Source organism: Phoca vitulina, unplaced genomic scaffold (assembly GCF_004348235.1).
Source record: "Phoca vitulina isolate PV1807 unplaced genomic scaffold, GSC_HSeal_1.0 scaffold16, whole genome shotgun sequence".
Lineage (NCBI taxonomy): Eukaryota > Metazoa > Chordata > Mammalia > Carnivora > Phocidae > Phoca > Phoca vitulina.
This window is the reverse complement of record NW_022589719.1, coordinates 35,744,674-35,759,870: the sequence shown is the minus strand read 5'-3', so window position 1 is coordinate 35,759,870 and position 15,197 is coordinate 35,744,674. Positions and strand designations below refer to the sequence as shown.

At 58.2% G+C, this 15,197-nt stretch overlaps 1 protein-coding gene across 1 annotated transcript in view; it reads left to right on the top strand.

Moving 5' to 3' along the window:
• The first annotated feature begins 341 nt into the window (after positions 1-341).
• Positions 342-15,197, top strand: part of SHANK2 (SH3 and multiple ankyrin repeat domains 2) — a 477,134-nt gene continuing 462,278 nt past the window's right edge. The window contains 1 exon segment of the mRNA XM_032414570.1: positions 342-438. The gene's annotated coding sequence lies outside the window, so the exon portion shown is untranslated.

The window sequence follows — 15,197 nt, the reverse complement described above, 5'->3', positions numbered from 1 at the left end:
TCTGGCTCTCCAGCTCCACGTCTGGGATGGATGAAGCTAAACCCCGCCCCAGAGACCTGACCCCTCATGCCGCTCCTCGGGGTTCCCAGTCCCTTGCCAGGCTTCCTCCTTCTCTCCCTCTTTCAGAGTCTCATGTTTGTTTTCTGTACAACATCCCTGTGTTTTAATTGCACTTTGTGGGAGGAATCGGGAAAAGCACGCCTACACCATCTTTCTGGAAGCATAAGTGAAGCCCCTAGTTTTTGGCTCAGAGATATCAGGATCCACGTGGAGTTTTAATGTTCTGCCTCTTGACAGCTTCTGTCTGACCGTGTCCTGGTTTTCTTGTCTTTCCCAGCTCTGGAAGCCCCTCCAGTCTCCGCGCCTCGGCCCACCGGAGCACAGACAGCTCCTGTTCTAAGAAGCTTTTCTGTAGGGCCCAGTCGGCCAACACCTCTGGTGAGTTTGAGCATTCCCTCCTCATCCTTTTCACCTGTGAGCCAGTCACCCCTGTCGTGGTGTGGTCCACCTCTCACCCCTTCTGCACCATGGCCAGAGAATGGTCAGTTCCTTGCAGTCAGGCCCCTGGTTTTGTGTTAGGATGGGGAGAGGGTGGATGGGGTTGTACTCAAGCCCGGGGAAACAAAGCTGCCCCCTGGTCACCAGCTGATGTGACCTCGAGGGGACTTAACAGGACCATAGCTCGAGGCCCCAGCCCTGCCTTTTCCTCTCTGCTCCTTGTTGCTGTGCCCATGCTGGACCCAGCCAGTGCATCTAAGGGTCGATGGTGGACCCACAATTACCTGAGCATCCCTGCCCCATTTTTGCATGGACCCCGAGGAGTGGGGGGAACACCTGTTTGTGCCTGGGGGCAGGGAACGATGGCAGGAAGCCCATGCTTGGTGTTTCTGCAGAGTGAAGGCATGCCCTGAGCTCATGGCCTAGTGCCCAGCGCCTGTTTTACTGAGCACCTACTGTGTGCCCTGCTGGCATGGTTTCATGTGCAACCTGTGGTTAAAAATGGGCATTTGCTGAGTGCTGCCCGCATGTGGATCTTACCTTGACCGGTTGCACAGGAAAGCGAGGTCATTGCGTTCTCGGGAGGACGTGGTCACCAGCAGGTACACACCTCACTCACAGCCACGTGGGCACGGAGTAGCTCAGTCCAGCCCGGGCAGAGCACACGTGTCCTCTCTCCTGGCCCTGCAGCCGGGGACCATCAAGGACAGTATGGGAGGCCCAAACCCCTTTGGACAGTGTTTCTCAAACTTCTCTTTTTTAATTGCCCATCCGAGAAGACATTTTAGACGTTTTTTCCTGATTGTCCACCCCAGTGAAATGTTAATACTGCGAAATGCTGTAGATCTGTCTGAGAGCCTGTTCTGTCTATACCTTTTACTTAAAAACACTAAGATCTGTTTCACCCTCCAAGACCCCAGTGAGGATGTGTCCTGAGGATATAACTACAGCAGGCAAGAGCCAAGGGACAGAGCCACTGCCCCATCCCGGTCCTGGTCACCGTCGGCTTTGGGAGCACCACACCCAGTCCTGCCTGAAATTCCCCTGTTCAGGCCCTTCTGTGCTGGTCCTCTGCGTGCTCTGCGCTGCATCCTGCCCCTCCCCTGGGCAAAGAGGGGCATTCTGGCTGGGCCGGGGGCTGGTGGCGGGCTCCGTGGAGGAACGTGCCAGCCCCAGCTGTCACGGCCGAGTGGGCAGAGCCGGGGTTCCCCTTTCTCTGTCTCCAGCTGATGCCCGATGCTGTTCCCCTGTCAGGAACCACCTGGCTTTGAACCCTGGTCTGCACATTGTACGTGCTCATTCATCATTCTTGCCTTTGGGGAGGTCGGCGTCAGGCCAGCCAGGCCGCGTTAGTTCAGGACCAGGCTGAACATCCCTGAGGCTTCTTACTTCAGGGTTTTCTTGAGAAAAGGACACTTGGCCAGTTGATTGGATTTCTGGCCTGTCACCATCCCGGGGTCTGTGGTGGTGGGCTACCCTGTGGATAGTTCTCTGCAAATCCTTTGTCAGGGCTGGGTCTTGAGTCTGTTCTTAGGGAACTTCTGTTGGCTCCCCAATGGTGGGGAGCACTGGATTTCAGAGTCCCCACCCCTGCGATGGTGGTCGTTGCCACACAAGGTGAAGAAGGAAGGAGGAAAGAGCCGGTCTGGGCCCCTCGTGAAGGTTAGGGGTGAATCTCCAGTGGTAGTTGGCCTGCTTTAGGGGGTGGCCGTTCACGGAGAGACTAGCCCGAAAAGAGCATCCCAGGGCCTCTCGGCTGGAGGCAGGATGGCTGGAGGCCCTTGTGCTGTGGATGGAGAGGGCTTTCCCTCACTGGGACATTGTGGGCCAGGCAGTGCTGGGTCCTGGGCTGGTGGCGAAGCGGGGGCAGAATTATCGGTCAGGCCGAGGCTCCTCTGGTCTCCTTTTCTTCCCTCCCAGCTGCCCCGTCCTGCGTCCTCATGCGCCCCAGTGCTGCCTCATTGGGAAGCCACCGAGGGACCCTGATCCTCAGCGGCCTCCCCATGTCCTACGGGCCTCCACACATCACGTGTGGCCCCCGTGTGGGCCCCTGGCGTCCCCTGCGCCCTGGCCGCAGCATCGTCTGCGGGGAGATGTTTATCACGTCGTAAACCCGCGTGGATTCTGGGCTTCAGGCTTCGGGCCGCGACCACCTCCTGCTGCCACGCAGGAAGAACGGGACATTACCCTTGAGTGGCAATTCAGTGACTAGCCAGGACGTCACATCATTAGTGGCAGAGGGTTGCACTTCACAGTGACGACTGATTTACTCTCCGTGGCGAATTCTCACAGGCGACCCGAGGCGCTAGCTTACGAGTTCAAGGACTTGGTTTGCCTCCAGTGTTCTTTGTTATGGCCTCAAATTATCCTTGCCGCTTGTGGGTGTAATCAGACACCCCCTAGGGATTAATCAGATGGCAGAGAGGGTTTCTGATGCTCCGGGTGATCGTCCTGGGCGGTGAAGGGGATGGCAGACGGGCCTTGCGAGCGTGCGGCTCGGGCCACAGTTCTGCCTCCCGCAGCCATGCTCAAGCGTCTGCTCCAAAATCAAGGGCCAGGGCATGTGGTTCTGAGTCCGGGCTCGGCAGACCCTGGCTCACACGCCAAACCCTGCCCATCTTCTGCTTTTGTTGATAAGGTGTTTTTTTTTTAATGTTGGTAAATTACACGTGGAGTAAAATGTACCGCTTAGCTGTGTTTAAATGCACAGCTCAGGGGCATTAAGTGGATTCACACTGTTGTGCAGCCGTCTACACCATCTGTCTCCAGAACTTTCCATCTTCCCAAATAGAAATTATCTCCCCCTGAGACACGAGGCAACCCCACCCCCAGCCCGGGGGCCCCTCATCCATTCTCTGTCTCCATGGATCTGGAGACTCTAGGGACCTCGTATGGGTGGAATCCTGCAGTATTTGTCCTTTTGTGTCTGGCTTATTTCACTCAGCATCACGTCCCCAAAGTCTGTCCATGCTGTGGCAGGTGTCAGCGTGTCCCTTCGTGTTCAGGTGGAGTCACAGTCCAGTGTGTGGATGGACCACGTCTTGTGTATCCACGCATCTGTCTATCCATGGATACTTGGGTCTCTTTCTTCCACCTTTTCGCTGTTTTCATGAGTGCTACTAGGGGAATGGACATACAGATATCTGTTCAGGGCCCTGCTCTCCGTTCTTCTGGAGATGCCCCTGGGGTGGGCTTGCTGGGTCACACGGTTACTCTGCTTTGCTTTAGAGGAGTCACCAAACTGCTTTCCAGGGCAGCTGCCCCATTTTACCTTCCCAGGAGCCGTGCACAAGGGTCCTGGTTTCTCCACGTCCTCTCCAGCACGTTTTTTGTCTTTCTGCTCATAGCCATCCTAGGGCGTGTGAAGTGGTATCTCACTGTGATTTAGATTAGTGTTCCCTGATGACTAGGGATGCTGAGCATCCCTTCGTGGGCTTATTCTCCATCCCTGTATCTTCTTTGGAGAAATATCCATTCAAGTCCTTTACCCATTTTCCAATGGGGTTGTTTGATTTCCGTTATTATGTTATAGGAGGTCTTGATATACTAAGGATATTAATCCCTTGCTGGACATGTGATTTGCAAAATGGTTTCCCCCAGTCTATAGGTTGCCTTTTGTAAATAAAGTTTTATTGTCACACAGCCACATCTGCTCCTTTGCATGCCACCTCGGGCTGTTTTCACGCTCCAGCAGCGTCCTGGACGTGACAGACCATGTGGTCTGCAGAACTGAAAATATATCTGAGCTGGCTCTTTACAGAAACGCATGATCTGGGCACGCTGAGTGCTGAGAACCAGCAGTGGGTCTCTGATGGGAGGCTGGGACCAGCTCACTCTCCACAAATCCCAGGGGCACGGGCACACAGCATGGTGGCATCTGGTGGCCCCCTGGTCTGAAGCCCACAGAGTCTTGGTTAAGTTATGTGGCTTGCTTCTATGTGGCTTGCTTCCATCTGTGGAGGGTGCTGACCCTGGACAGGGGGCTCCTTCCTGCTGGGGTGCCGCGCAGGGAGGCATTTAGGCCCAGTGTCCACTGGAAGAACCGGGCTCATGATGCAGGGCTGGGTTGGCTGTAAAACAGAGCTGGTTCCGGGCTTTCCTCCCAGTTAGTTCTGCCCAGCGCTCTGTTTGTAACTTATCTCTGCTCACGGGGTCTTTGGCTCTTCAGATGACTCTTGGTCATCAAGAGGTCTTGGAGGTCAGGGAGCTCGGGCTGTTGTGCCCTGTGCCGAGCAGTGCTGTGCTTCCTGACTGGGGGGCAGGTAAATGTGCCAGACCCTGCGGCCACCCACCCATCTCGGGGCACCATGGATTCGGTCTAAAAAATTTAAGAAATAGCTTTATGGAGATGTAATTCACCCACCCTGCGTTCCCGTTTAAGGAGAATACTGTCCAGTTCTTTTTTGTGCATTCACGCCGCTCTGTCGTCCTCACCACAGTCAACTTTAAAGCGTGTTCATCGCCCTCCCCCCACCCCCGCAAAAAACCCCCTGAGCCTGTTAGCGGTCACCTCCCCTCCCCCGCCCCCAGCCGCCAGCCGTCCGCCTTCTGTCCGTGCGGACTTGTCTCTTCCGGACATTTCACCTACGTGGAGTTGCACACTGTGTGGCCTCTTGTGTGTGGCTGCTTCCACGCAGCGTCTTCAGGACCGTCCACGTTGGAGCAGGTGTCAGGGTGTCGCTCCTGTTTCTCGGTGATGGATGCACCTCATGCCACCTGTCTGTTCATTGGGGTGGACGTTTGCACCGTTCCCACTACAACGTCCGTTACGAGTAAGCCTGCCACGAACGTCCCCGGATGAGCTTCGTGTGGACCTGGGCTTTCGTGTCTTCAGAGTCTGCAGCTGGGAAGGATAGCTTTGCTGCATCTCTGGGCAGCTCCGGGTTTAACCTTTCAGGAGCCGCCGGACCGTTCCCCCAAGTGGGAGAACCATTCGCCTTGCAGACAGCTTCGTCCGAGGGCTCCTGCCTTTGCCAGCCACCGGCTGTCTTTGATCCTGGCTGTCCTGCTGGGCGCACAGTGCTGTCTCCTCGGGGTCTTGCCGAGTCCATTTTGATCGTCAGCCTTGTGCCCCGTGCGGCGTTGGCCTGGGCAGGGCAGTCTACCCCACGACCCGGGTGTGTCAGCACCCCCCACCCCAGAGATGCCAGAACATGAGAAGATACAGAAAATGAAAAACACGATGCAGATGATTTGTTTGAAGAGCTGTTTTCGCGGGAGCTGGCCGGCTCCCGGGCCCCAGAACAGGAATATCACACCTGCTCAAGACGTGCAGAGGGGGCTGCTCAGGTGCCCCCGCTGGGCCTTTGCCGCCATTGGTGCCCCGTCATGGGGATGTCCGGATGGAGGCTCTTGCATTTCAGAGACACTGTTTGGGTCCGATGCCCCGAATGGCCCACGTGATGGTGAAGTGGTCCGCGGCAAGGAGCCGGCTTGTTCCTTTGCTCGGGTAGCGTAGACATCCTCTTAACAGGAGGATGGGCGCCCTCCTCGGTCCCCAGATCCCGCCCTGGGAATTTACCTGAGGGAACAGTGACGTGTATTTGCAAACCTAAGGATGTTCAGCTTGGTACGATTTATGATCGTGAAAAACCAGGATAAACTATGATTTCCAGAAAAGAAGAATACGGGAATAAGGAAATCTTGGTGTCGTAATGGGACAAAACCGAACGTAACTGGAAACGACCAACTGCTCGGCAGCACGTGATGACCGGCAAGGGCACAGAGCAGAAGCTGTAGTGGGGGGTCCACCCGAGGGAGCAGGAGGGAGGGAACACAGAAGAGGAGGGGCCCCGTGGTGCCCCAGGCAGAGACTGACGGTTGCGGCCACAAGCCCAGGGATGCCTGGTCCCCCAAGAGCTGCAAAAGACAGGAAGTGTCCTTCCCTAGAGCCTCCGGAGGGAGTGGGCTGAGGACAGAGGACCCAGTGTGTCCTGCCAGGCCCCGCCTGGGCACCACCGGTGGGCATTGAGCATCTCCATCCTCTGTGTCCACGCTGGGGCCGGACACTCCCACGGAAATGCCCCAGAGCGTCCCATGCATTTAAAGGTTCCTCCACAGACATGCGAGGCACCCCCCCTGCCTTCAAGAACTTCATCCCGGCCTCCTCTGGAGCAAGGAGCCACCTGAAGCCCCTAGGCTCCCTCCTCCTACCTTGTGTATTTCTGGTGGGCCAGCTTCTCTCCCGTTGTCTGCTTTGGCCGCCCAGGATCTTCACGTGCGAGCTCGGTGGGCACATCATAGCCCCCCATCCTAACACTGAGATGGGTGGTTCTCACTACAGTAGGAGGTGCGGAGGCAGGAGGAGGTGGGACACTCCCCAGGCCACCTGCTCATAAGGTCAGCGCTGGGGATCCAGACGTGTCCTCTGGCACGCCCCACGTCCCTGATGGTTCTGTCCCCGACCCTGGGCTTTGGCCCCCTGCTCTGTCCGCTACCCCTCCCTGTTCCCATGTCCTTGGCTGGGGAGGTGGGGGTCTCCTATCTCCACCCGCACGTTCTCTGTGAAGCACCACGGGCGCCGTGCTCCCTGGGCCTGCATGGGCTGCAGCTGCAGCCTGGGGCATCGAGGGGGAGAAACTGACCCCTGGGTTTCCCTCCTGGCCTCCCCTTTGCCTCCTCCTTCCAGTTCAGACTTGGTTGCCAGTGAGGCGCTTGGGGAAAGAAACATCTGCAGCCCCCATTGGGGTGGGGGAGCCGGGGAGCAGGGGGCCCAGGCTGGGTGTCGGAGTCGGGGAGGTGGCACGCTTCTCCGGTGGACTGGAGTCTTCCCGGAAACTGCTGCAGCCCCGTGAGGACTGGGTTAGGAGGTCCAGGGATGGGGCTGGCGTTCGCTGTGCTCGTCCTGTGAATCCTCCTGCGCATCTCAGCCAAGGACTGACTGCTTCAGCATCTCTCAGCGGTGCTGGCCCCTCGTGCCCAGTCTGCCTGTCTGCTGCGTTCACTGCGGCCCCTGCTGAGAGCACCCAGGCTGTGCGCATGCTCCTCCCCAAGGAGGAAGACAACAACTAGATCAGTTTCTCCAGAAAGGCCTGCTTCGTCCTAGGAGATGGGCTGTGTCATTTCACTTTGACCGCAGAGCCTGACCTGAGGACCAAGAATTCCCCGGCATCTTGCAGATTCTACGACTGCATCCACAAGAAATCTAGTTCATTAGGTATCTGTCTTCTTAGCCTACCTCCCAGATGATTCTGCTGCCGGCCCCACTGGTAAAACTCCGCTTTAACCCTTAGGGGTCTTTAAGACCAACCTCTGGGGCAAGAGAGTATCTTTACCCTTACATGTGGTTCTTACCCCTGGGCTTCCTGGTAGCCAGTGTGAAAAGGGAAAGGTGGGGTAACAAAGGCCAATTGTCTGACAGTAATTCATCTGGAGAGCAGACTTTCCTGGGCACTCCAGTCTAAGGAATGTTTTTCACGTGACATGGTGTTTTCAGTTGGGGTTTTGCAAAACAAAAACAAAAAGAAAAACAATATGGTTTTCAAGTACCGTCTGAACTTAGTGAAAGCCGAGGACCTAACAGAAGCGGCTTTGGGGTGGACACCGAGCTCCGGTGGCTCAGGTATGTTACCTTCTTGTATTTTGAAGTGATTCAGAGCCGTGGGCAGAGGTTACTTTGGGCAAGGCCAGAGCTTTCCCCAACAGTGGATTGAAGAAGAAGAAGAGGGAGAATTGGCTGAGCACATACTGTGTGACTCCATTTCGGTGAAATGTCCCAGCAGGCAGGTCTCAGGGACGGGAGAGCCAGGGAGTCCCAGGGAGGCCACCTGGCCTGTGAAGTCTTGGAGCTGTTACCGCGGGCGGGGTCAGGCAGCTTCTAGGGCTGCGGTGACCCCAAGGAGCCGGCTCCCAGGGTCGGAGGTCCCAGGATCCCAGGTGCAAGGGAGGAAAGGGCACCAGCCACACGTCCAGTCTCTGTTCGCTGAGATCTTTTACCTGCAGCCCCGGGTCTGCTAGCGAGTTCTCTGCAGCAGGGAGGGCCCGGGGGCAGGGGTGGAATGTGGTTTCTCCGGAAGCCCGCACCAAGTGGGTGGCGGTAACTGGGTGGAGTGAGTTACCAGCCGGTCTTCTCCGTGTGCAGGTGGATTCCTGGGGCTCAGGGACACACCCTGCTGGTGAGAAAGAAGTCAGGCGAGGCCGGATGTAAATAAAGTTATATTCCTGTGAATACTCACGTTATACTCGTTTCTTCCAAATGAGAAGAGCCATGTGGCCAAACCAGGGATTTTCTCCCGGGGGTGACACTGGGCCGTAACCACAGATTACCAAGGGCGGATCAACAGCACAGTCCCGGGGACCCCCTCAGACTGAGGTTCACCGTCGAAAGGGCCCGTGGAAGTTACCTAAGCCAGCCGTTTTTCACATGTGGGGGTCACAGACTTCTTTGAGAATCTGATGAGTCTTTGTGAGGATGTGGGTCTAAACAGTCTTTGGCAGGTTCCTGCCACTCCCCGGTTCCCCCTACGGAGCCCACACCACGGGATCTGGGGCGGGGGTGCCCCCCAGTGTGTCTCCCCGAGCAGCTGGAGGCAGGGGCCATGTTGGGGGACCCACATAAGAAGCTTGTGTCCAGAGCACTTGCTGTCCGAGGATGCAGGGACACACCCAGCAGAGAGGGTCTCGTGCCGGGCCACCGGCCAGGTGAGCTGGTGCTGGGCTGGAATCCAAGCTTGTCCTGCTGCAGGGGACTTGCTGTGGGGCTTCATAGCTCTGCGAGAGGGTCAGGAGTTCTGGGGGTTTGTGTCCAAGGTTTAGGAAGCGGGTCTGTGTGTGCGCGTGCGTGTGTTGGTGTGTGCACACCTGCCAAATGCCGTGGTCCTGTGAACACGCTGTCCATGAGGGGCTCCGTGACACGGGGCACAGCGGAGGTTCCGTGTGGCACGGGAACCCTGACCCACGCTACGCCTGGCTGGGTCCCCGAGCCAGAGCACCCTCTACGGGGTCATGCCAAAGCAAAGCGGTGTCTGAGTCGGCCGCGCACACAGCTTGGGGCATCTGTGCTGTTGTTTTCTGGGGGTGGGAAGGGAGATGTGCATCCTGATTGGCCTGGCTGGGGGCCCCCTGCACTGCAATGTGGCTTCTGGATTAGAACAGCCCCTTGGAAGCCCCCCAACCCTGGGCTCCATGCACTTTACCCACACCTTGTGGAGACCGTCCTCGTGCTCTGGGGATGGGCTGGCCTCCAGCGTCCAGGCTCCCCCGCGGCCACCAGTTCCTAACCAGCTTCCCCCAGTCCTGGGTGACATGCAGAGACCTGGCCCCTGACAGCGAGCTTTATGTGAAGCTCCGTGGATTTGATTTGAAGGACAGGCCGTGTTCTGTGTTGACTTCCTCCCCAACACTGGGAGCGAGTGACCTTCCCGTTAGGGCTGGTGCTCATGGTGCATCTTGCTTCCTAAAATATCTGCCCTGGGGAAATAAAATGTTGGCCATCCCAGTTGCGTTGTAAGATTTCTTTTTCTTAATCTCCCTGGCCCATGATACGCCAAAATGTAGTAGACTCTTGTCTGAACCCCAAGGGTGTGTGTGTGCATGTGTGGGTGCACCCTTGGGCTCTGGCTGTTTTGCGTTACCGTGTTGTGCATTTCCATCTGGGGCTCATGCTGGTGTCTTACTGGCCTCCCACCAGACGCCCTTTGCCCCCTCCGTTATGCCAACCTCGCTGTCCCGGGAGCTCCTTCACAGCCGGCTGCCGTGTCGCAAGCACCTGCCCAGGACTCCGTGGGGTAGGGGAGGGGCGAACCCTGCTCAGGCGGCTGGACTGCCCTGGAATTTGGAACGCAGCCCCGGAGGAGTAGGGTTTACGGGGCAGGGATTCCACTCCCGTCCTTGGACTTGAGCCTCATCCCTGGCCATCTGCACGTCCTCTCTGCTCTCAGCTCTGCTGGGGCTTCCTCCTTCCCTGACGGCTGCCCCCTGCCCTGGCACATCCCACCACCCAGCAGCACCCACTTCAAGCCCTCCAGGGTGCCTTTCCGGCCGCATTTGCTTTCAGTGCCCCTCCTGGGTTAAAATACAGTGATAATGGGACAGTTGGAACTACAGGGCGGCTTTCTTTAGTTGGATTTTAGACTTTTTAAGGCCTTCAGAAGTTTTTCTGGGGAGCCTTCAGACTGCCAAACCCAGCATGTCCCTAGGGCTCTAATCCCCGTCTCTGTCTCTGATTTGTTAATGGAATCAATTGAAAGTCAGGGAAGGGTAACTCATAAAACCTACGGGAACGGATACAGAGGAATTCCTTACTCATTGTCCAGAGATGAGCAGTGCCCTCTGCCCCCTTCCAGGGCCTGCCTCCCAGAAAGGCCGGCTCAGGGCTGGCTTCCAGGGAAATGCCACCTTGAGAATTGGTCAGAGCTGAGGACAAGCAGACCTGACTGGGGAGGAATCAGGCTCACAGGGTCCGGGGCAGCTAGTCCTGGCCACTGGGACGGTCCTTTTCTGCAATGTTCTGTCTGGTGGAATCCACATTGTCTCCTTCCTTCCTTTCTTCCTTCCTTCCTTCCTTCCTTCCTTCCTTCCTTCCTTCCTTCCTCCCTCCCTCCCTCCCTGCCTCCCTGCCTTCCTGCCTTCCTTCCGTCCTTCCTTCCCTCTTTCCCTCCTTCCCTCCCACCCTCCCTCCATCTGTCCGTTCCTCCCAGTGATGTCTCTATCCTATTACAGACTTACCATGTGTGTAGGTAGCGCCCGGTCTTGGGGAAGCCGGGGGAGGGGCTGTGTGATGTCACTGTGTCTTCACACCTGTGCACGTGGAAGTAGATCAGAGGCATGGGCAGGGATGGGAGGATCGCCGTGGGTTCCCACTTTCTCTGGATACTTATGCTTCTCTTCCTCTTCTCTGTTTATTGCTCCCTCCCGCGTGGCCATCCCACCCACGTGCGCGTGTGGTCGCCTTCCGCGCGGATCCTCCCTGGGTGTTATCAGAGGGGGTTCAGCTCATGGAATGGATTCACATTCACAGAGCATGAAAGGCACAGGAGAATCCAGCCACCGCCACATGGAGACGTAGTTCAGGCCCATCCGGTGTTTCTGGGGAGCGCCCCTGTCTGCGCGATGTCTCTCAAATGGGATTGGGAATGGGGAGGAGTGTCTGTGAACGCACCCGCCAGGAGTTAAGGAAAGCACTGAAGACTTGGCATGGACGGTCCCTCCTCACCTCCCACCTGCGCAGGAGCAAACGCCTGACCGCGCGGGGGTCCGCGCTGGTTTGGAGAGCTCATTGGGTCGTCGTCCCTCTTCCATTCATGGAGCCATCACGTGAGGGGACAGGGAGAGTACCGCATGGGCCGGCTCGGGGCACAGGGACTGAAGTCAGATGTGGGTCCCCCAGGATGGGGCATGGGGCTGGTGAGACCCTCGTGGTGACTGGAGCCCCTCCCCCTGCCACAGTCTAAGGGCAGCCCTGCTGGGCCTCAGGTCTCCCTTCAGCCACCGACAGTGACCCAGGACACGGCCCTCTGGACTCCCCTGCAGACTCTGCCGCTCCCCAGCCACCAGCCAGCTAATGGATAGCCGTCCCTAGTCCAGAATTCCAGGCATGCGTAGGGGTGACTCAGTAGGTCGGGGAAGCAGCGTTGGCAGACCTGCCCCTTTCCAGAACGTTCCTCCTGCTGGAATGTAGAGATAATCCAAAGGTTTCCCACCCCCGTTTCAGGAACCTGTGCAATTCTGACATGGGCCTCCTTACATTTAATCCCAGCAAACAGGTGTGCGAGGACCTGGTGGGAGAATTCTGTTCGAGGGGCGCGGGCAGGGGGCCAGTGACGCCCCGGGGACGCTGTGGCCGAGCTCTCCCGCCCGCCTCCCGCAGGACTGTGCCACCTTTGCTGGGTCCCAGGATGGAGTAAAGAGGCTGGAAGTCGGAGACCCTGGCAGGAGCGTGGGCTGTGGCCGGCCGAGTACAGGCGGGGCGTGTCCCCGGTTGGGGCCAGGGAGGCTAGCCTGGAGCTGCCTGGGGCAACATCCTCTGACAGAGGCCGTGACTGCGGATTCCAGACGGCCCAGAGCTGGTGACAGTGATAGGTATGGTCCAGGCCGGCAGGCTGGGCGGCACCAGCAAGAGCCCAGGACCTGGGATGCTTCTGGTCACACTCGGCACCGACTCCAGGTTCCCGGCGGGCGTGTGGCCTCCTGGAGTGGGACTGCCAAGAGCCCTGGGGACCCAGGGTCTTCCCTCCTCTGGTTTCTTCCCTTTGCACCCCACGGGGGCTCCCTTTGTGGGAAAGGGGAGCAGAGTGGGGTACAGACGTCAGGCTGACTCCACTTAAGGCTGGCTCTATCCCGCCTGCCCTTAGCTCCGTGCTCAGAGGGACAGGGTCCCACGCGCCCAGCCCCGGGTCCAGACACTCATTCCTCTGCCTGGCATCCCCGTCAGCATCCCGTGGATGGGCCAGTGGGGAGGTGGTGCCTCTAGGGCGTGGGCATCCAGCCCCTTCCCGGGACCCTGGGCTGCGTGGGTCTGTAGGCAGTGTGGACGGATGGAGGACTATTTGTGGGGACGTGACGCTCGCCCTTGGTCTCTCCTCTGTGAGTCTGATCTGGCTTATATGGGAGCCATCTCGAAAGGAGACGGGGCCCAGGTGAGCAGGAGTTCTGCTCTCCGCTAGCAGTGCAGGGCTGGCCGGCACGGGACAGATGCCCGGGGGCGGGGGGCTGTGCCAAGAACCCCTGCCTCAGCCGTCCTGCTGCACCCGCTTCTGCCGAGGGGAGGAGAGAGACCTCTGTGCCTCGTCACCCGGGAGTTTGCCTGTGGGGGACTCGGGTCCCTCCCTGCACAGCCTTGCCTCACAGCTGTCCAGGCTGCCCAGATGGGATGCACACCGGATCCTGTTACCTTCCTGTGGGATTCCTCCTGCAGAAGCAGCCCCCGTCCCAGGAGAAGTCGCGTGCGCTTGGCCCTGGTCCTCTGGTCACCATGGAAGCAGCCGTTCCTGGGATCATCTCTCTGTTGTTTGTTTGACGTTTCTGACAGTTATCAAAAAGCAACTTACATTCTTATAAATCAGTCCAGCCCTCAGTTTCCCCACCTTTGCCATGAAGTCTGCTCCTTAGGATTACAGCCGCAGATGGACAAGACACTTACGTTCAGGGTCCCCGAGACCACTCTCGGGATCACCGATTCTCTAGAAGGAGGCACGGACCTCGGTGAAGCTGTTACGGTTCACACGGCGGGAGGATCCAGGTTAACATCAGCAGAGGTACGCGGCTGTCCGGAGAGGCCAGGCGCCAGTGGCCAGGCGTCCTCCCAGTGGGGTCTTACGGGCGGTATTGAATTCTGCCGGCAGCCATGCGGGACAGCACGTGTGAACTGTGGCCAGATGGGGAGGCCCTCGAGCCCGGAGTCCCGGGATCTTATTGGGGGTTGGTCACCAGGCACGGCTGACCCTGGTGTCCAGTCCCTCCAGAGGTTAAGCTGGGACCAGATGGGCTAAGGCCCCCCCCCAGCCACAAACCACACTGTTGGCATCAGCGATGTGATGTGGCCCAAGGCCTCGTGGGGGGCAAAGACGCTGTGTCAGGCAGATCGTTCCAGGGGCCAGGCAGGGGCCTAGCCTGTCTTTGCAATGGGCCAGGTTTGGGCGGCTCAGGCCTGCTGAGTTAACCGCCACCTGCTGAGTTCACCACCATCGCAGGACAGCCTGGAAGAGAATGGGCGCCGCGTCCACACTGTGCGGAACCACGTCCTGGTGCTACCACGTAGCAGCTCCTGGCTTAGGTGGTTTTTATCTCTCTGAGCCTCTCTTTCCTCGTTGACGTAGGGCTGGTCTCGTTCCCTGCCTGGCAGGGGTCTTGGGAGGTTGGGTTGTTAGCACATGCTGAGCCCCGATGACTCACAGGGGTTTGCTGTCTTGTCACCGTCACCAGCAGACAGGTGGGTTTGCCTTCGTGGACTCGCCCCACGCATGCCCATGGCTGCGTTTCCTTCATCAGCTGGAGTCACTGGCGTGGTGCTAATGGAAACAGGAGTCCCATTTCCTCTGTCCTCACCCACAGACCCGGGCCCTGAATGGGGAGTCCCGAAAGGTGAGCCCAGGGACTGGTCTTTTCCACATTTAGTTTCTTATTTTGGAACACACACACCGCCTCCTCCTTGAGGGTCTCCAACCAGCTCAGCTTCCCCAGGGGCCCAGGTCCCTCTCATGACCTGCCCGATCCTCCTGGGGCCATGGGTCCAGGAGGCCCTGGCCACGTCCAGGTCCCCACAGAGGCCCTGATAGAATCACTCTTTGGGAGTGATTCGGGTGACTCATCGGAGCCCTTGGGGTGACTAGTACCAGCCCTGAAATTTCCATGGAGCAAATGTTGCAAAGTACAAGGATTCCATCGGAAGAGTCAGGGAGGACCGACTGCATCTTGAGGAAGGGTCCAGACACATGAGCGCTGGGTGGGGTCTGGGTGGGGCCTGGGTGGGGCCTGTGGGGGTGTGGCCAGCCCCCCTTTTCTTTTGTTACTTAAACACGGGGCCGGGCTCCTTGTTGGCAAGGTTCCCCTGTGTCCAGTCTCCTTGTTGGCCTTTCTCCTGCCGTGACTCGCTGTCACCACCCCGCTGCACCCCCACCGTCCCACTAGATGGAGGTCCCTGGAACGGAGGGCAATCTGGCCTCCCTGGTCTGATTTCTTCACTGCCAGCCTGTGAGGGCCAGGAAGCATTGGCAGGAGCTGGGGTGATTTGGATGGGGGACGAAGGCAAGAGCTGGGGTGAT